Genomic DNA, 22,563 nt, shown 5'->3' with positions numbered 1-22,563 from the left:
AGAAAGGAATCGCATGGTCGATGTCGAGGTCGTAGTAGCTCGTGGAAGTCGCGGACTTGAGCTTGGGGAGCTTCTCTTGAGCATAGTCTTGGGGTTCTTGTTGGCGAAGATGCCGTATGTCCGTAGGCGAAGATGCCTTGAAGTCGTTTGGCGAAGATGCCAAGGGAGATGGTGAAGTCATTGAGCGGTTGTTGATGTAGAGCTCTTGACCTTCACGTTGTTGTTGGTGATGGTGTCGATGCCGATGTGATCTTGTCGGAGATGGTAGCTCGGAAGCATGTGCTCGTGAGCGTCTTCTCGAAGATGAGGAAGATCGCTTGTAGGACTTGATGAGGGCTTTGATCTCCTCCATTTGAGCTTGCATCTTGGCGTCGTAGTTGTTTTCGTGGCATCGAACTCGTCGTTGTTGTTGTAGACCGAAGGTGAAATGCCTTGCCTATCCATCACAAGACTCGAGTAGAGGTGAGTAGGAAATGAGATAAACAATACCAAGTTACCTTTTCCCAAAGTTGAGGATGTATCCCGTTCCACTCAATGCGAGATGAAAGAATAGTGGAATTGGTACCGGACTTGTTCACTCACACCTATCAAGTAAAGCTTATGGTAGAGCTCGGTGAGGATAGTGGCACAAAAATTTGATGCAAAATGTTAGCAAGAGTCAATAATGTTGAAAGAGATTCACAAATTCGCAAGCGAAACAAGTAGACCAATAGCAATATGTGGCACACGGAAACACACACACGGATAGATAAATGGGGTCGTGCAACCAAGGAATGAGCACGAAATGTGGAATCCACGGAAAACGCTCGTGTCGCACAACTCAAGAGAGACGCTAGCACGATTGCTCTATAGGCGGATACGACACTTGTGCACAACCTATAAGATGCAAAATGGATAAACGTTCTATCCCAAGTATGCTATGTATGTATGGTTCCCGGTGTTTCTCACACAATGATCCAAGATGATCAAATATGGTAACATATGATATATTTTGATGCTATGCCTATTGCTTACAAGCTCTTTGCTCACTCTTTTTCTTTGCTTAAAAGCTTATTCTCTTTTTTTTTCTATGGCCACTTTTGCACAATGCACAAACCAAGATAGCAATTGTGTATATGCGGGAACAAACTTGAGGCACAATGGATGATATGATACCAAGATGATATGATATGTATGCAATGGATGGTGTAGATCACTAATGTGCACAAGTAACGTGGCCCGGCAATACTCAAATGGCTAGTCTCGATAGGCAAGTGACGCAAAATGGGCTAGAGGTTAACAATGCAATTGCAAGGGAATATACAATGGTGTCGTCGAGGTTACCGTCCTTTGCAATGATGAGTGGCGGTGTTCTTGATGTAGATACCAATATGATGGATACTCGTCCCTAAGTAGCTGAAACACCTTAGGAAACGGAAAAACCGCAAACTCAAAATCTCAAATGACAAATGTCAAATGGTGGTAGCGGAAAGCGGTGGTGGTTTTGCACTAGGCAATGGGGAAGTGGAATGATGAGCTATACACGTGTTGGAGTTGAAGTTGCCATCCTTAAGTAGCCGAAACACCTTAGGAGACACAAGCCACAACTCAAACAAGCTCAAACAACTATTGGGTTAAGTTGGGGGTGGCGGAAGTGTATGGTGGGCACGCCTATGCGGAAGTGGTGGAGGTGGTTGATGAAGAAGCAATCATCCCTAAGTAGCCGAAACACCTTAGGAGACTCGAATCACTACTCAAGCAACCACTAATGCTATGGTGAACAAAATGGGTTAGGTTGCGGAAGTCGGTGGTGGCTATGCGGATGATGTGGTGGAAGGCCTAGGCAAACTTGCCAAATTTTGGAAATTTTTATGGAGTCAAATGGTGTTGGTGGTATTTTTGTGGGATGGGGGATGTCAATAGCTTCAAAACGAGCTAAAGAACGTTGAAATCGGAGTTCGGATGAATTAGTTATGGCCGAAACAAGAATCAGCCGAAGTCAAAACCTACAGGTTACGGACGTCCGTAAAGGTCGGATGTCCGGGGCGTCGGACGTCCGGAAAAGTCGGAAATCCGTAAATTTGGTTCGGGTTAGGGGTTCCGGTCGTCCGGAAAAGGTCGGACGTACGGACATTCCTGGGGCTCCGGACGTCCGTAAAACTCCGGTCGTCCGGTGGGTCGGGGTCAACGCGAGATGCGAGTTCGGGGGCGCGATTTTGGGCGGAAAATGGAGATTTCGGGGTCAAAATTTGCGGGATTTCGTGGATGAAAGATGGGGAAACTTGGGGAAATGCTAGATCCACTTGAAACCATGCAAATCCATGGATCAAAATCAACAAAACATCATCAAACCAACAAATCACAAAAAAAATTGGGGCTATTTTTGGTGGGGATTTTCGAATTTTAGGACGAAATCAAGCAAAAGAAGGCTAGAAAACGGTGGGAGGGACTCCAAATACGTGATAAACGTGGCTCATGATACCATATGATACGGGGCTAACCCGGTGTAGGCCGATCTTTCACGTTTGGAGTGGGATCCCTCGAAGAACACGATGAACACGGGGAAGAACGGGGAGAAATCACAAGGGGAAACACTCAAGAACAAGTCCAATCACACATCCACTAGACAATCAAACACACAAGATCACAAGGTACATGAACAACAAAGAGAAAGATACAAGGTAGAGTTCATCCCAAATCCTATGAAGGAGATGAGGGCTTGAATCCTAGAAGGATCTTCCCACGAAGGGGGTCTTGAATCCCGCGGGATCTTCTCACATGGAGGTCTTGAACTCCATGGGAGTGGTAGTCTCTCTCTCTCAAGAGTAGAGGTAGGAGCAAAGCTCACCTAAGAATGAGCTATCATATTTGCTAACCCTAGAAAGGAGGTGGAGGTGGTCTATTTATAGTCTAAGCCACGAAGGGGTAAGGGGGAGAGGGATACAAGGCCAAAGGCCCGCGGCTGCGCACACAGACGTCGGACGTCCGGTGGGCGTCAGACGTCCGGAAGCTCGGGACGGTCCGGACGTCCGGAAGTCTTCGGACTTCCATAAATTCTTCTCTATCCCCGTAGCACTGGTCATCCGATCGGTGTCGGTCGTCCGTGCGCTGGGACTTGTCGGACGTCCGGCGTTCGTCGGTCGTCCGGCCGCTGTAGCTTTCGTCGGCAGGTCTCTTGGGCTGGCTGGAGCTCCAGGTGTCGGACGTCCGGTGTAGTCCGGTCGTCCGGGCGCTGTAGGTGTGTCGGACGTCCGGTGGCTTCCGGTCGTCCGGTCGCTGTAGACTCCGCAGCCCCTTCTTCTTCCGTCTTCTCTTCCATGCTTCCCTCGCGGATGGTGTAGTTGTTCCTTGGCGCTTGAACTCCTCCTCGACATCCGTGAAGCTCCAAGAGTACCTATGCATGCACACGGGAGAAGTGTCAAGTAGTATACCATCCTCGAAGGGGTCAAGTGAGCACGTGTAAAGGAGAAGATTCACCTTTGTGTATGTGAAGTAGAGGTCACACATGTCACTTGCCAAATGGACTCTTGACATGGTGATGACCGTAGGATGCTCTGCATCATTCGCCTTCTTCACAGGCTCTGGGCCTTTTTAGGGGTAAAACCTCCGGAGGTGCTGGATGTTCCATGCATTCTGGACTGGCACCCCCTCCTGGGTCTCCAAGCGCGCGGAGCCGGGCCTGGAAACATGAACAACCTTGAACGGGCCCTCCCACATGGGAGAGAGCTTATGCAGTCCCTCCCTGGAGAGAACCCGCCTGAGCACGAGGTCCCCTACCTCAAGAGTCCTAGGGCGGATGTTGGTATCTCGCCGCTCGCAACGCGGCTTCTCGGCGACGCTCCTCCCCCAGCACAAGGTCCATCCCCCGCATGGCGTCCTGCTGCGCTTCGTCGAATGCCAGGACCCATGCAGAACGACATATGACCTCATGAGGGAGGACCGCCTCAGCTCCATAGACCAAGAAGAACGGGGTCTCTCTAGTCGGCTTGGTTGCGGTCGTGCGGATGGACCACAACACGAACTGAAGCTCATCGTACCAGCCTCTGCCGCAGGCTTCCAGCTTCTTCTTGAATGTTCTGGTCTTGAGGCCCCTCAGGACCTCCACATTGGCCCGCTCGGCCTGGCCATTGCTTCGGGGGTGCGCCACTGAAGTGTAGCATATCTGCGTTCCAAGGTTAGCACAGTATGTTTTGAAGAGGTTACTGGTGAACTGCGAACCGTTGTCGGTGATGATGTGGTTCGGCACCCCGAACCGGCTCATGATGCCCTTGATGAACTTGACTGCTGAACCCGTAGGGATGGTGCGGATGGCTTCCACTTCGGCCCACTTGGTGAACTTTTCCACGGTGACGTAGAGGTAGCGATAGCCCCCCGGCGCCCTAGGGAACGGGCCCAGGATATCCAGCCCCCAGACTGCGAATGGCCATGAGAGGGGTATAGTTTGCAGACTTCTTGCCGGCTGATGGATCTGCTTGGCATGGAATTGGCAGGCTTCACAAGCCTTCACTAGTTTGATAGCGTCATTGAGTGCAGTAGGCCAATAGAAGCCGCTGCGGAATGCCTTGCCCACGAGGGTCCGTGATGATGAGTGGTGCCCACAGTCTCCATCGTGTATATCCGCCAGCAGCTCCTTCCCTTGATCCCTGGGTATGCAGCGTAGGGACACACCATTTGGTCACTTCCGGTAGAGCTCTCCATCCCTGATACAGTACGTTGAGGCTTGCCGCGCCACACGCTCCGTTTCCTCCTCCTTCTCTGGCAGGGTCCCTTGCGTTAAGTAACTCCGGAGCTCTGTGATCCAACACCCCTCCTGAGGCTCCATCGTCAGGAGCGGGCGTGCTCCTGAGGCTGGGCCACAGACCGGAGCTCCCAAGGCAGGTGCCTGGGGGAGCTCCTCCCGAGGCTGCACCATGTTTGATAGTGATGGCATGGCCGAGGGCTTGAAGAGCCGCTCCTCGAAGACGCCAGGGTCCTGAGGTAACCGCCTGGATGCTCGTATGGCGATGTCATCGGCCTCCTGATTGGTGCCACGGGGCACATGCTGCAACTCCAACCCCCAGAACTGCTTTTCCATCCTGCGAACCTCCGCGAGGTAGGCCTCCATGTGCTCATCTTTTGGCTCGTACACTTTGTTGGAGAAATTGACGAGGAGCTGCAAATCACCCTTGATGGTAAGGCGCTTTACCCCTAGGGCAGCCGCGGCCTTCAAGCCTACTATCAGACCTTCATACTCCGCTATGTTGTTGGAGACCTTTTCGCCTTGCTGGAAACAGAGTTGCACGGCGTAATAGAGCTTGTCCTGAGTGGGAGATATGAGCACCGCCCCAGCCCCCGCGCCATGCCTGGAGAATGCTCCGTCGAAGTACATGACCCAGCCTTCTGGCGCCTCGCTTCCTGGGGAGAGGGATCGATCCTCGCCGGCCTTGAGGCCTGGTGCCTCTGTCCATTCAGCCACGAAATTCGCTAGCGCGGCCCCCTTGATGACTCTGGTCGTGCTAAATTCGAGCTGAAATGCTTGCAGTTCAATGTTCCACTCGGCGACCCTTTCGGCTGAGTTTGGGCTCCTGAGCACCCTTTCCAAGGGGTATGCCGAGACAACCTTGATAGGGTGACCCTGAAAGTAGTGCCGCAGCTTGCACGAGGCCACCAGTAGAGCGAGGAGGAGTTTTTGGGGCATGGGGTACTGTGCCCTCGCATCCCGTAACACTGTGCTGACGAAGTACACTGGGTGCTCGACGAGGCTTGGAGCATCGGTGCTGGCGGCGTCTTCCAGAGGCCGTGGCGCCTCCTGAGGCGGGGGAGCCTCCAGAAGCTGGTTGCCTGGGGGAAGGGCCTCTTTCGTTCCCGGTGCGCTCCCCTGCTGCGGCTGATCCTCCTCAGCCATGGTAGTGATCTCTGCTAGTCCTTCTTGGTCCTGCTTTGCCTTACTACGGGTTGCTGCCGTGGCCTTGGTCCGACGCTCCTCCCTAACCGCCACCAGAGCCGCGCTGGCGGAGTAGGGAGTGGCGGCGAGGTAGAGTACCAAGGGCTCTTGAGGGCATGGGGCCACCATCACTGGAGGGCTGGTTATGTATCTCTTGAGATCTTGGAACGCCTTGTCGGCCTCTTCAGTCCATTCAAAGGGCCCCTTTTTCTTCATCAGCTGGAAGAAAGGCAGCGCTCGTTCCCCTAACATGGAGATGAAGCGCCCTAGCGCAGTCACGCGCCTAGTGAGCTTCTGCATCTCTCTGAGGGTCTTTGGCGGGCTCATGTCCTCGACTGCCTTGACCTTTTCTGGGTTGGCCTCGATGCCTCGGTGGGACATGAGGAAGCCCAAGAGCTTGCCTGAGGGGACTCCAAACACACATTTCTCCGGGTTGAGCCGCAGGCTCACTGCGTTGAGGTTTGCGAAGGTTTCCTCTAGGTCTTGTATCAGGGTCTTGGCCTCGCGAGACTTCACTACAATGTCGTCGACGTAAGCTTCCACATTCTTCCCGAGTTGCGGGCCCAAGGTGATGTGCATGAGCCGCTGAAAGGTCGCCCCCGCGTTGCGCAGTCCGAACGGCATGCATGTATAGCAGTACACCCCACACGGGGTCAGGAATGCCGTCTTCTCCACGTCTTCCACCGCCATCTTGATCTGGTGATACCCGGAGAAGGCATCCAAGAAGCATAACAGGTCGCACTCAGCGGTGGAATCGACGATCTGATCGATGCGAGGGAGCGGGAACGGATCTTGCGGGCATGCTTTGTTGAGGTTGGTGAAGTCGACACACATGCACTCCTTCCCTCCCTTCTTTCGCACAACCACAGGGTTGGCCAACCAATCTGGATATCGGACCTCGCGAATGACCCCCGCGGCTTCTAGCTTGTGGGTCTCCTGGATGATGAAGGCCTTCTTTTCAGTGGACTGCCGCCTTGCTTTCTGCTTCACGGGGCGCACGTTGGGGCACACGTTGAGGTGGTGCTCGATTACGCCCCGTGGGATCCCTGCCAACTGATCGGGCTCCCAGGCGAATACCTTCTTGTTTGCGCGCAGGAACTTGGCCAGGGCTTCCTCCTGCTCGGGCCCGAGGTTGGCGCCTATGGTGAAAGTGGCGTTAGTGGACCCGTCCTCGTCGACGGGTATCTGCTTGGTCTTCGCCTTGTCTTGGGTGAACAACTGTTTCTTCTTGGTTGGTGCAGCCCCCTTGGGCTCGGGGGTCCCCGCGTTGGCGGGCTGTGCCACCGCCGCCGTCTTGAAGGTGAGCTTGAGCGCTCGCAGCGCATCCTCGGTGTCCCCAGGCATGGTGAGGACACCGCTACTCCCGGGCATCTTCATAAGGTTGTACGCCGGGTGAGTCGCGGCCATGAATTGGGCTAGTGCTGGATAGCCGAGGATGGCCTTGTAGGGAAGGCCGATGGGGGCGATATCGAAACCGACCTGCTCCGTGCGGAAATTGTCGTAGGTGCTAAAAGTTACTGGGAGCCGGATCTGTCCCAAGGAGCTGGATGACCCGCCCCCGACGCCCGAGAAGGGCCGGCTGGGCTGCAGCCGCACCCGGGGTATGCGGAGGAGGTTGAAGGCCTCGACTGAGAGCACGCTGAGGCATGCGCCGCCGTTGATGAGAGTCCTGGTGACAGCCACCTGGCAGATGGTGGGGCTGCACAACATGGGGAGCGCACCCGAGCAGGCCGAGTTGGAGGGGTGGTCCTCCGAGCTGAAGGCCATCCTGGCATGTGGCTCCGACCGGTCCGTGGGAGCCTCCTGTCGCGTGGAGGCGGCGCCGACCCGGCGGACGAACGGCTTGACGTGGTGACTGGAGGGCGGCGCCTGCGAGCCGCCCAGGAGAGCCGCGATGACCGGGGAGACTGGCGCGGCGTGGTGGGCGAGGAAGAGGCCGTGGGGCTCTTCCCAAGAGGCTACGGAGGGATGCTGGGATGATGCTTGCTGCTCGTTCCCCGCCGAGCCGGCGGCGGCGTTGACGGCAGGTGACGGGGAACAACGAGGGCGCCCGCCGACGGGACCCGTCTGGGCGACGCGGGAAGCAAGGGCGGCTCGGCGCTCGACGCGAGCCCGACGAGCATCAGACATCGATGCGATGGTCGGAGAAGAACTGGGCGACGGAAGACGAATTCCGGCGCACCCCTACCTGGCGCGCCAAATGTCAGATTTCGGGTTCCGGCAGACCCTTGAGGTTCGAACACTGGGGTGCGCGCGGAGATTTCGCCCTCTACCTACCTATTCCTCACCGGCTCGCTGAGATCTAAACTACAAAAGGGACAACACAAGAGACACAGAGTTTATACTGGTTCAGGCCACCATTGTGGTGTAATACCCTACTCCAGTGTGTGGTGTGGTGGATTGCCTCTTGGGCTGACGATGAACAATACAAGGAAGAACAGCCTCGCGAGGGTCTGTTCTTGGCTGGGACGATGAGCTGCTAGGAGGAGTTCGGCCGCCCTTCTCTCTCTCTCCCTCTCTTGCTTGATTCAGGTCTGTCTAGATGCCTCTACCCTGGGGGTGGCTAGTCCTATTTATAGGCAAAGGCCCTGGGCCTCTTCCCAAATATTGTGTGGGAAGGGCGCCAACAATTGGCCATTTTGAAGGGGAACAGCGGGTACACTTATCCTGACTAAAGTTGGTCCTCGCCTGTCAAAGGCTCTGGTGGTGACGCCTACTTGGGCTCCACAATGACTTCCTCCCTGCCGTTGGGTTGGTCTTGGTCTTGTTGCACCGAAATGGATGCCTTTGCTTGATGCTCTCGCCTGCGCTTGCTCCCTTTGCACCAAAGAGGAAAGGAGGACACTGCGCGGGCTGGCGCCCGACTGGCGCCCTTGGTCGTCATGGCTTGCGTCATGGGCACCTTGCGAGGTACCCCACCTTGATCTCTCCGCCTCCTCGCGAGCTAGCCTGATGAGGTCGTGCCTGAGGAAGCTCCTTGTTGTCCGCCCCGCGAGGCTTGGCCCCTCGCGAGGGTCTTGAGCCTGTGTTGATGAAGATGGGCCGTGCTGGGCCCCCTTTGAGCCACGCCACAGGCCGCAGGCAGGCAAGTCTGGGGACCCCTGTTCCCAGAACGTCGACTGGGAAACTCAATTCATCACAAGAGAGTAGAGGGGGAGAAACATCATAAGATCCAACTACAATAGCAAAGCTCGGGATACATCAAGATCGTGCCATAGAGGGAACACGAGAGAGCACACGAGAGAGAGAGATCAAACACATAGCTACTGGTACATACCCTCAGCCCCGAGGGTGAACTACTCCCTCCTTGTCATGGATAGCGTCTGGATGATGAAGATGGCCATCGGTGAAGAATCCCCCCTCCGGTAGGGTACCGGGAAGGGCTCCCGAGAGGTTTTTGTTGGCTACAGAGGCTTGCGGCGGCGGAACTCCCGATCTATCTTCTGTTCTGGAAGTTTTAGGGTATGTAGGTATATATGGGTGAAAGGAGTACGTCGGTGGAGCTACGGGGACCCCACGAGGCAGGGGCGCGCCCGGGGGGGCACCCCCCACCCTCGTGAGCACCTCCCATATCTTCTGACGTGGGGTCCAAGTCCATCAGGTGGGTTTCCTTCCAAAAATAACTTCTCCAGTTGATTTCGTTCCGTTTTGACTCTGTCTGGTATTCCTTTTCCTCGAAATACTGAAATAGGCATAAAACAGCAAATCTGGGCTGGGCCTCCGGTTAATAGGTTAGTCCCAAAAATAATATAAAAGTGGATAATAAAGCCTAATATTGCCTAAAATAGTAGATAAAGTAGCATGGAGCAAATAAAAAATTATAGATATGTTGGAGACATATCACTGCTGCTTTAGCTCTCGCTCGCGCTGCTACTCTGCTCTTGCTCTCGGTCCCGTGCCTGGTCTGTTCTTGCTATTGCTCTTGCTCGCGCTACTGCTCTCTCTCTCTCTTGCTCTTGCTTGCGATGCTGCTCCGATTTAGCTACACTTCAGTCGACTGAATGGACTTTTGGGTCTGACGATTTTCAGGGGGTGGGGGGCTCATCGGAGTTAAGGAAGAACCAGCCGCAGCGGTGAGGGGGGCTCGCCGGAGAGGTATCCTACCATCTATCTTAGGCTTCAAGGTGGGGGCGATGGTCGCCGGCGGTGGTAGGGCGGTGGCGTGGGTATCACCGGAGAAAAAGCTCGGCATGGGGGGGCTAGAGGGATGTCCGGGGCGGCGGCGGGCCGACGGTGGGGAGTGTTTTCAGGGCGGCCGGGGCGGCGCACCGACAGCCGCGGGCGACAGGGGACGACTGTTTGGCCGGTGGTGACTGGCGGCTCAGGGGGGTGGAGGTTGAAGATGAACTACAAGCCCTTGATTTCGTATCCAACGGCTGCAAAATCGACTGACTAGAGATGAAAAAGCCAGTCGACTGACGTGTAGCCTCACCTCTAGTGCGTTCAGTTTCGACAGTAAAATTCAGTTTCGACAGCAAAATTTAGTTTCGACAGTTAAATTCAGTTTTGACAGTTAAGTTCAGATATGAGTGGCTGATGTATTTTGCATCTAGCACTTTGTGGTTATGTATTTTACGTCATCTATTGGAGATGCTATTAGAATTCTGATACGTCTCCAACATATCTATAATTTTTTATTGCTCCATGCTACTTTATTTACTGTTTTGGACTATATTGGGCTTTATTTTCCACTTTTATATTATTTTTGGGCCTAACCTATAAATCGGAGGCCCAGCCCAGAATTGCTGTTTTTTTTGGCCTATTTCAGTGTTTCGAAGAAACAGAATATCAAATGGAGTCCAAACGGAATGAAACCTTCGGGAACGTGATTTTCTCACCGAACGTGATCCAGGAGACTTGGACCCTACTCCAAGACGTAACAGAGGCGGTCACGAGGGTGGGGGCGCCCCCCCCCCTAGGGCGCGCCCCCTGCCTCGTGGCCCCCTGTTGCTCCACCGACGTACTCCTTCCTCCTATATATACCTACGTATCCCCAAACGATCAGAACAGGAGCCAAAAAAACTAATTCCACCGCCGCAACCTTCTGTATCCACGAGATCCCATCTTGGGGCCTGCTCCGGAGCTCCGCCGGAGGGGGCATCCACCACGGAGGGCTTCTACATCAACGCCATAGCCCCTCCGATGAAGTGTGAGTAGTTTACTTCAGACCTTCGGGTCCATAGCTAGTAGCTAGATGGCTTCTTCTCTCTTTTTGGATCTCAATACAATGTTCTCCCCCTCTCTCGTGGAGATCTATTCGATGTAATATTCTTTTTGTGGTGTGTTTGTTGAGACCGATGAATTGTGGGTTTATGATCCAGTTTATCTATGAACAATATTTGAAACTTCTCTGAATTCTTTTATGTATGATTGAGTTATCTTTGCAAGTCCCTTTGAATTATCCTTTTGGTTTGGCCAACTAGATTGGTAGTTCTTGCAATGGGAGAACTGCTTAGCTTTGGGTTCAATCTTGCGGTGTCCTTTCCCAGTGACAGAAGGGGCAGCAAGGCACATATTGTATTGTTGCCATCGAGGATAACAAGATGGTTTTTTTTATCATATTGCATGAATTTATCCCTCTACATCATGTCATCTTGCTGAAAGCATTACTCTGTTTTTAACTTAATACTCTAGATGCATGCTGGATAGCGGTCGATGAGTGGAGTAATAGTAGTAGATGCAGAATCGTTTCGATCTAGTTGTCTCAGACGTGATGCCTATATACATGATCATACCTAGATATACTCATAACTATGCTCAATTCTGTCAATTGCTCAACAGTAATTTGTTCACCCACTGTAGAATATATATGCTCTTGAGAGAAGCCACTAGTGAAACCTATGGCCCCCGGGTCTGTTCTCATCATATCAATCTCCATTACTTTATTACTTGCTTTGTTTTTACTTTGCCTTTTACTTTTCACTTTGCATCTATCTATCAAAAAAACCAAAAATATTATTTATCATCTCTATCAGATCTCACTCTCGTAAGTGACCGTGAAGGGATTGACAACCCCTAATCGCGTTGGTTGCGAGGAGCTATCATTTTGTGTAGGTATGAGGGACTTGTGCGTGGTCTCCTACTGGATTGATACCTTGGTTCTCAAAAACTGAGGGAAATACTTACGCTACTTTGCTACATCATCCTCTCCTCTTCGGGGAAATCCAACGCAGTGGTCAAGAGGTAGCAAATTCCACTCAGGTTAACATTGTCTTTCTTGTCCTGCTTCAGCCTCGGCATCTTACAACTCACCGGAGCTGCTCTAACAACGAAACCCTCCATCACAGCGGAGCAGTACCTCGGGCTCCATCTCCATATGCCTAAGATCTTCTTCCCCTCCTCCGACAGCCAAGTCAGCCGGAGCATCCTCACCGGCCAACCCAATCACACTGAGATCGACATGGCTTCGCCAAAGAGATTGTACACTTGTTGCATCTCTTTTTTACTCTACATGTTATATATATTGTCCACCGAGCACACGTAGTAACGTCAAATATGATTATTTTATCCTACTATATGATAAGCAGTGAGGTACCAGGCAACTTAGCTATCCGTGATGGACTCTCTTAAATGCCATCATTATTTATCTCTATGCGTTTGAGCTATGCATTTGTCGATGGGCCTGGGAGTTGAGCTAGTAGGGCAGTGGCCTGGGTCCAAAGTAATAGAAGTAGCACAAAAACATTTTTTAGTGTAGGCTTTTCCTTGCTCAAGCCTGCCTACTAGAATCGCCAGTGCTTGAAAGGAAAAGTGAATGAAAAACATAGGAATTGGAAAGTTTCCTATGGTACTACTTTTCATGAATTTGGTGCAAAGGAATGGAGCAAAGGAAAACTGTAGGATTTGTTCCTTTAGTGTCTCCCTGAAAGAAAAACCGTAGGAATTCTAATTTCCACTTGTCCTCCTTTCATATTCCTATTCATGAAGCACAAGACTAAGAGATAGTACCATAATAGCACTATAACCGTACATTTTCTTGTGGTTTGACTTAATCTCACCATGCTTCTTTGCATCCTGTGATCTTCCAATTCTTGTGAATCAAACATCCAGATTGGCAGAAATCCTATGTTTTTAAATTCTCTATTTTGCATGTGCATTCCTATCCTACTCCTGTCTATTTCCTATCCCTGCATTGTTAGAATCCTCAAATTCAAACAAGCCCTTACACAATTACTTCTATTACAGATATGTGTCAAAGAAAACCTTGTGTGGTTTGTCCTGCTCCTGTGGCGCTGTGTTCCACCCCAGCTCAGCTGCTCCAACAATGGAAGGGTTCACCACAGCAGGGATCCGCTCTCCAGACTGTCTTTCGCCACCTCAGATCTTCTTCCCCGCCGCCGGCAGCCACGACAACTGCATTACCATCATCAACTGAGCAGATGACCTTGAGGACTACACGGGTCCGCAAGAGAGGTCGCACTTTTCCGTGTCTGCTTATGTTATGCATTGCTTAATATGATGACATGCTACATTATCGCCGCGTTCACCTATTAGACTCTGAGTCAGGTCCAAACTAATGCTGAAACTTGAGTTTTAAAATGGTTGTGGGATACATATTGGGGCAGCAATCAGTACTATCTGTTTACTATCTGGTTAATCTCGGATGTCTACTATGAGTTTCATATTGGGTGCAAACAAACATTAAAGGAGCCATTATTTGTATTTTTTAACTAAAGCTATTATCTGCCTGCTACCATTGGTTTGGGTCTATCCACAGTTTGCTACCATCACTCTGGATTTGTGCATGCACTCCTTACATAATCTCACTATGTTTTATTCTATGCATGCCAGTTATTGTACACAATGGAACTGATCATGTAGAGCAAAAGAGACGAGCCTTGCGTGGCAAAAAAATTCATGCAGACGTCGCTCCATGGTGGGCGCAAAGGCAGCCCCCCCCCCTCCACCCATTTTGGATCGTAATCAAGAGGAAGATAACTATTCTAAGGGGGATTCAGAAGGAGAAGACCACTCCTATTTACCCCATGAGGTCTTCGCTCTAACTTGGCATGCTGATGTTGGTAATATCATGCATATGGTGCCTTGCATTGCTTACTGTATACATCAAAGATGTCATCTGCTTAGTTTAGACATGCTTTGTGTCAATGCCATCTGTTTAGTTTCTTTACAGTATATGTGAATCATACAATGCCATCTTGTTTAGCCAGGCATCATATATGTGAATTTTGCAATGCCACCCTGGTTAGCCAGTCATCTTATATGTGAATTATATCATGCCATCGTTTTTTTATTACGTGTTAAATTTGTCAAAAAATTTAGTACATTCAATTACTCTTCCTGTGCATCAGCCATTCGGCACGGTCATGGGAAAATTTGGAGTGGAAACAAGGTCTTCAGAGCAGACAATGCTATCTGACGAAGCGCATGTCTTGCTGGTTATAGATAGCTCCTCAGAGGAGGATTCAGAGACAGATGACCAGTCCTATTCCCCCCCCCCCCGAGGTGCATACTCTAACTTGACAGGGTTATGTTGCTCATATCGTGCGTATGGTATCTTGCATTACTATGTCATTTGCTTAGTTTAGACATGCTTTGTGTGAATGCCACATGTTTAGTGTCTAATTACCATATATATGTGAATTATGCAATGCCATCTTGTTGCAAGACATTATATATGTGAATTATGCAATGTTATCTTTTTGCAAGGCATTATATATGTGAATTATGCAATGCCATGTTGTTTAGCCAAGCGTCATATATGTGAATTATATCATGCCATCCTTTTTTGTATTTCTCATTGCTTTTGTCGACAATGTTTGTATATTCAACTGCTCTTCCTGTGCATCAGCCATTTGAATTGGTGATGGATAAATCTGGAGTGAAAACAAGGTCTTCAGAGCAGACAATGCTACCTGCTGAAGCAGATATCTTGCTGGTTACAGATAGCTCTTCAGAGGAGGATTCAGAGGCAGATGACCAGTCCTATTATCCCCCTGAGGTGTATACTCAAACTTGGCAGGGTTATATTACTCATATCATGCATATGTTGTATTGCAACGCTTAGTTTTTACATCATATACACAATATTGAATGCCTCCTCCTTAGTTGACACATCATCTATGCGATTGCCCTTTACTCACTTCCTTAGTATATAAATCATATATTTGAATTATATCATGCCATGATGTTTACATAGACAGCATGTATCTGAATTATGGCATGCCAACCCATTTTCTAAAGACATAATATAGTTATATCATCTCATCCTGTTTACATAGTCATCATATTTTAAATTATGTCATTCTATCCGTGAATTATATCATGCCATCATGTTTCCATCGACGGCATGTTTGTGATTTATGGCATGCCAACCACTTTAATAGACACATCGTATAGTTATATCATGTCATCTTGTTTACATAGTCACCATATTTTGAAGTATGTCATTCTATCCTGTTTATTTAGCCATCATACATGTGAAATTGTGTCATGCTATCCTGTTTAATTAGCCATCATATATGTGAAATTATGTCCTGCTATTCTGTTTGGTTAGACAACATAAATGTGAATTATTTCATGCCATGTTTTCTTCCCTACTATCCATTGCACCTGTCTATCTTACAATGTCTGTACATTCAATTACTTTTCTTGTTTATCAACCATTTCAATTGGAGGGGGTGATGGTAGTATCTATGGGAGTAAAAACACGGTCTTCAGAAAAGATCGTGCTACCTGTCGATGCAGATAGAACCACGGTTGTACTTGCCCAAGAACCAGCCCCACCACACATAACCCAGACTCACGCAGATTGTACCCCTACCCAGTCAGACAGAGAACTAGCTACACCCCTTCTAACCCCAACCCCAGCAGATAGTAACCCAGTTCCCGTTGACACAGCACCGTCTCCACCATAGAGCACCCAAATACGAGCAGCTAGTAAGGCAACTACAGTGCCCAAAGCATGAGGACCACCACTCTGAACCTCAAGTCAACACTTAAAGTAGAAGAAGAATTGTTCTCAGGTCAGGTTCCGTAGCTATGGTTCATACTACTTTGCTCTTGCATCATTGTATTTACTCATACCAACTAAGTTCAAATTTGAAGGATGCAATTGAAACTCCAATGGTGCAATAGGTATGTTTTAAACCTGTTTCTTTAACGTGTTTGCTGTTGTAATTGCTCTATGTTGATTTTAGTTTCAACTGAATAAACGGTTATGTTCTCATGCCATGCACATTACAAGTGTTGTTATTGTTGTGTAGTTTCCCACACTTATATTCTGTCTATGCTGCTTTGTCTTAAATAGATATGACTCGAACTATATCTATCTTGATTTGGCAACATAAACTAGAATGATATAGACCATAGAGTGACCATACTACATAGATATATGTTTGTTTCATGCTGTTATCCTATCCACCTTACTACTGAACTGGTTTACCAAAATGAGTTTCATATACTACATTGTAAACCTATGATGTGTTTGTTTGTTTCTCTTTTAGAACGCGGATAAAATATTGGAGAAGAGTACCCCGTTATGCAATGGTAAAGGAAGTAATGCAGATAAGGTTCAAGATAGTGAGACATCTCTGTTGGTCTCCAAGAAAGCTGATAAAAACTATATTGAAGACACAGAGACAACCCCAAAGTCATGTCTTGATGTAGTGTTTAAGTTACTGGCTACTACTACTGGCACCAGCTCTTCGAACTCGTTGCCTGAATCAGTTCGGCTTCTTGAGTCTCAACTTCAAGTTGAAAGACATCGATCAGATGTTATGCGACAGGAAACCGAAGGACTGAGGAAGTCCCTACAGAATTCAGATGCATACTTTCTAGTGCAACAGCAAGTGCTGGAGGATTTAAGCGCCAAACAAGAGAAAGTTAATAAGCTTGCTAAGCATCTTGCCAGCATTATGGGTACCCAGGATATTATTTCTTGAGCTCTTCTGAAGTGGTTTCAGTTTTGGACTTGTTTTGCTGCGGCGTTTATATGCTGCTTTGTTCCCTATATTTGCACTGGTGGCGAACTTTGATGCCCAGTGGATGTAATATGTGTAATAGCCGTGATAGCCTAGGATAAGTTGCTTGCTTATTTATTTCCTTATTGTCTTGTTTATTTCTTTGCTTGTAGTTAGTGCAGTTCTTTTTCCGCGGTTTGCTAGTGGCTGCAATAACCTATTTTTTAAAACTAGGCCACAATAACCATGGGCTCCATATTTACTGTAGTTACCCTGGCCCTCCTATGGGCCGTAGAAACAATGGGCCTTCTACGGGTAGTAGAAACAATGGGCCTTATACGGGTCGTAGACACAATGGGCCTTCTACTGGTCGTATCATCAATGGGCTTTCTACGGGCCGTATGATCGGTTGGCCAAACATGGGCCAATAACAGTGTCAGGACCCCGACTCAATGCCACATCGATCTAGCATGTAACACCTCATATCACTTTGCGGCCTCACGCACGGTATTCCCACGGGTGTCGCCTTACCTTTGCCTGGGACCGTTTGCGTCTTTTGGCACACGTATATGATAGTGTCGCAAGCATCCATATGATAAGGAGCCCGGGCTGACATGGCTAGTCGTAAACCCAAAGTGGCACAAACTTACAAGGACATGCATCCATAACCCAACATCGAACGTGTCGGTCATCAGCGAGTGAATCCAGGCTGTAGCACTGGGCTAGCAGGACTCCGGTGAACCGGGCTGTAGCGGGCTAACAGGACTCCGGTATTCATCGCGTGACATTTCCCCGAAGGGACAGACACAGGAACGAAGAAGGACACATGCCGGCCAGCCTAAGTGTTCCGGAGCAGTAGCAAGCTACCATGGCTCGGTGGAAGCACTAGGAGACATTTCCCGGTAAGAGAGGCTACTAAAGATAAACAACTAGATAGTCAGATCCCACACATACCAAGCATTTCAATAACATACACACAATATGCTTGATATGTGCAAATACAACATGGCATCACAACATGACTCTACCACTCAAGTATTTATTCATTAGGCTCCGAGGAGCGAGATATTACAAGCAGGGGTCTCATGACCCAACATTCAGAGCATACAAGTCAAAGCACAAGCGGAAGCTATCATGTCTGAGTACAGACATCTATAAATGAAAAAGGCTTAAAAGCCTGACTATCTACCAGATCCTGCCGAGGGCACAAGATCGTAGCTGAGGTAACAAGCTAAACGTCGAAGACCATGCGGAATTACTAGTGAGACTGAAGTCTCTCTGCAAAAACATAAAATAGGCAAACGTGAGTACAAATGTACCCAGCAAGACTTACATCAGAACTAACTACATATGCATCATTATCAACAAGGGGATGGTGGGGTTTAACTGCAGCAAGCCAGCTTTGACTCGGTGGCTATCCTGAACTACGACTGCAAGCGACTCTTTGAGGTGGCGCACACGAGTCCACATATTCACCATATCAATACACCACTATGGATCCGCTCCCGTCTCCCTACGAGAACGCCATCCATAGCACTCACGCTTATCTTGCGTATTTTAGGGTATCCACTTTCACTTGTCTATGAACTGATATAAGCAACCCAGAAGTCCTTTTTCGCGGACACGGCTATTCGAATAGATGATGTTAACCCTGCAGGGGTGTACTTCTTCATACATGTTTCCACCACTTAGCGTCTACACACGACATGTGCTCGGCAGACTTCAAGCGAAAGCCGACGTGGGTGTAGACCACGACCTACCTAAACACTCAAGTCTTTAGTCCAGGTTTATCGCCTATTCGGGTTCCATCCATGAGGAGATACGGCCGGAGTTTGGCTCACAGCCCCAAACGATGTGAACAGGGTTCCGTGACACCAAACGGGCGCCCGGTATACCCGGCCACGTGCCTACCGCATCACAGCCCACCCCTCCGGTCAGCGTTGTCCACGGCCTCCAGCATACTACAAACACCAGAAACTACTTGCAACTCCTGGACAGAGGACAAGGGTGAATAAGAAGTCGAGCGGGGTCATATTTCAGGGCCCAATGCATGGTAGTAGTTGAATCATGGATCACAAACACAGAGCTCAGTTCCTGAGGACGGCTTCAATGAGACAACCCACCATGTACTCCTACATGGCCTCTCACCGCTACCTTTACCAAATCGTGTTCACCACTTAGCTCACACACAGTAGGACATGTTCACACACCTCTGATTCATCCCCGATGAATCAGACCTGACTCAACTCTAAGCAATAGCAGGCATGACGAACAAACATGAATGAGTAGGCACAACATGGCTCAAACAACTCCTACTCATGCTAGTGGGTTTCATCTATTTACTGTGGCAATGACAGGTCATGCAAAGGATAAAGGGGTTCAACTACCGCAGCAAGTAACAGTTGAATTGTTGTTGTCCTAATGCAATAAAAGAGAGCAGGAGCGAGAGAGTAGGATTGTATCGGAATGAACAAGGGGGTTTTGCTTGCCTGGCACTTCTGAAGAAAGCATTGAGTCTTCATCAGTGTCAACGATCACATCGTCGGTACAACGTCTACCGAGGGAGAACAACACCGGCAAACACAGAAGAAACACGATTAATGCAATGCACAATATGATGCATGCTATGACATGGCAATATGAATGTGTTTTGAGCTAATGCACCTAGCTATGATTTAAATGAAGTTGGTTTGAATACATGATTCAAACTCCAGCTCCATATATGATTATTTAAATGCCCTTTATTTGTTTTGTCCAAAACAGAGGACAAACATTGTTCAAACATGCATGAAAATGGTACAGATGGATTCCTTGAATTTTTCTGATAATTTTTCATATATAAATTATTTAATTTGGAGTTACGGTTGAATTTCTATGAATTTTAGAAGTTTATACAATTTTCTGGAATTTTCTGAATTATTTTAAATCCAGAAAGAATTAACTGCGTCATCCTGACGCCAGCATGATGTCAGCGAGTCAACGGCCAGGTCCAGGTCAAACCTGACGTGCGGGGTCCACACGTCCGTGACACAGGAACTAATCCCGGTCAAACCCAGCGCTGACTGGGGTTTGACCAGGGGTGGGGCCTACTGTCAGTGGCTGTAGGTTGTAGTTGGGTTAGCTCCTAATGATGGAGCCACGTCAGCTCCCGCCGGGGTTTCGCCGGCGACGACCTAAACTGCGGCGGCAACTCGCCGGACTTGAGCTGCGGGCGACGGATGGATGCGCGAAGGCCACCAGGGGGTAGCCCGCGCTCGACCGCGTCTAGCTGAGCGATCGGAGGGCCTCGGAGTCGCCGGAGATGACGGCGGCGAGCACAGAAGCGGCGGCCGGAGCTCGGGCGAGCTCGGGGTCGAGGCCACAGCGGTCTTGGAGATGCGGGGTTAACACCTACGGCGTCTACGCGGTGCGGCGAGAACGTTGGACGCATGCCCGGGACCGAATGGTCACCGAAGCGTCATCGCCGGCGAGCTTTGGCGGCGGCGCTGTCGGGTGAGAAAGGCACGGCGGCTACGGCATACTAGGGAGAAAACGGAGAAGGGGAGGAGGATCAGGAGCTCAGAGCGGTTCCAGTAGGCTTCGAAGCGGGCTCGGGGAAGGTCGGAGCTAAGCAGGGCGGCGAGGCCGATCTCCGGCGGCCGAGGAGGGGAAAAGCGTCGGGGCGGCGCTTCGGGGCTCTTCCGGTCACGTGGCTCGGTGAGAGGGTTGGCGACGAGGTGCAGGAGCTCGGGAGCAGCTCGGGGCATCGTCGAAATGGCGGTGGTCGCGGCAACGGCGAACGGCAGCGATGGTCGTGTTCGGTGGCGAGAGAGAGGGGTCCAGGGGAGAGGATGAGGGCGAGGGAGAGCGAGAGGGGCCCGGGGGGGTGCGTGGTGATGCCAGAAAAGTCCAGGGCGAAGCGACAAGCAGGAGGTGGCCGTCGGTGGCCGTGCACGTGCTGGCGCGCCGCGGGCACACGCCCTCCTGCCCACTGGTAGGAGGTTGAAGACAGTAGGAGTGAGGAGGAGGTGGGCTGGGCCTAGCTGGGCCGGTCCTGTTGGGCCACCAGGTAAGCGCCAGGTAAGATGCTCTGTTTTATATTTTTGTTCTGTTTTCTATATTTTTTTTTAAATTTGTTTTGCCACTGTTTTGAATTTAAAAATAATTCAAACAATGCCAAAAACTCCTCTGAATATTTTTGTTTTGCTAGATGGACTTTTCCAAAAGCTCATAAAAATATTTCAGGGGTATTTGAAATTATATTCTAATTATATGAATATAATTCAAATTCAAATAGCTAATGATTTAAATTCAAAGTCCCAAAATAAATCCTTTTAAAATGTTCATTATTTCTGGTTTGGATCAAAACCCTTGCCAAAAATATTAAACATCTAAGAAGAGCATTTTGGAACAATGAATGAGATTTTAGGGTTTTTGCCCTTCTTTTACTTAAGTTTTTGAGGCTTCCAAATTTCCTCAGTTCAGGTTTCAAAAATTTAAACATGATGCAAACACTAGGCAGCACCAGAAGCTAGGGATGTGACAACTCACCCCCACTAAACAAGAATCTCGCCCCGAGATTCAAGACGTGAGGTAAGAGGGAAAGGGGGGGTCACAAAACTATCACAATCTTCATAATCCAATTGCACTTCAAATGAATGTTGATTCGTTCACCATCATTGTCTCGAAGTCTTGCTCTGAGAACTCCAACTATCATGACAACGAGAGGAAGGAAAGACCCCAAAAGAATCGTTCTTCTCGAAGGTCGAACAACTCAGGATTAACTCACGGAATGAGACATAGCAACATCTCTTGAGCTGAGAGACGAAGCACACCTCTAGCGGAAAGGAGTGGAACAAATGACGGAGGTTTACCAGGTAGACTACAACTCCACACTTAACAGGGTGGTAAACGGTTGTCAGCGCAGCGAGGAGTTGAGTTGCCATGATACCACAACGAGGCACCTTAGGGATGGTGACTCGTAGATATATCCCCTTAAGTGGCAAAAAGAATTACCTTTGATTCAGAGATCATTGAAACTCTTTAAACCAGCCTAAGGCAATTCTCGAGCGATCGTTTGGAGGGGGTCGGTAGAATGGCATACTCGGACTTGGATGATGTGGATTACCTTGTTGAAGACAACGCAATGGATGATTTTTGCTTATCACCGGAAATGGAAGAGACCCATGGTAGAATGGCACATTGGCGGTGCAAGCTGGGAACAAAATGCAAATGCTGGGAATGATTCTGATAACTGGGGAAAAACCCAACAATAGAGAGTGAGTTCACTGTTTGAAAAGGTCATAGCATTGCCGAGCAAACTGAGAAGAATCCCAGTTAGTGCCGATGATAACACGTAGCGCTTGTGCGTGCTCTCAAGAACTTGAGCATTTCCACAATCATCAAGGTTTTACCAACATCCGTGTCAAGGATCCTGGCAACACAACATACTACCATGATGGCTAATGATGGATGATGCAGACGCAAAGGAAGATAACACCTTCTCAGATTACACCTTAGCGAAGCCAAGGAACAAAATGTGGATGATCGACCGAGAGACATTTAGCACTCCGTTTCTAATGTTCTCCTTGATGTGCTAGTGTAACCCATTCATAGAAATGGTCTGGTATCTAGAACATCAAGTAAAGGTCGGACTTCGGAAAGACAAAAATCATAAGGCACAACTAGGGAGTAAATCCTACGAAGTCCTTATGGGAAGGTGGCCAACTTCCTCAAACAAGATACTATAATAATAGGTCTACC

This window comes from Triticum aestivum, chromosome 5B (genome assembly GCF_018294505.1).
Source record: "Triticum aestivum cultivar Chinese Spring chromosome 5B, IWGSC CS RefSeq v2.1, whole genome shotgun sequence".
Lineage (NCBI taxonomy): Eukaryota > Viridiplantae > Streptophyta > Magnoliopsida > Poales > Poaceae > Triticum > Triticum aestivum.
This window is presented reverse-complemented; position numbering follows the sequence as displayed.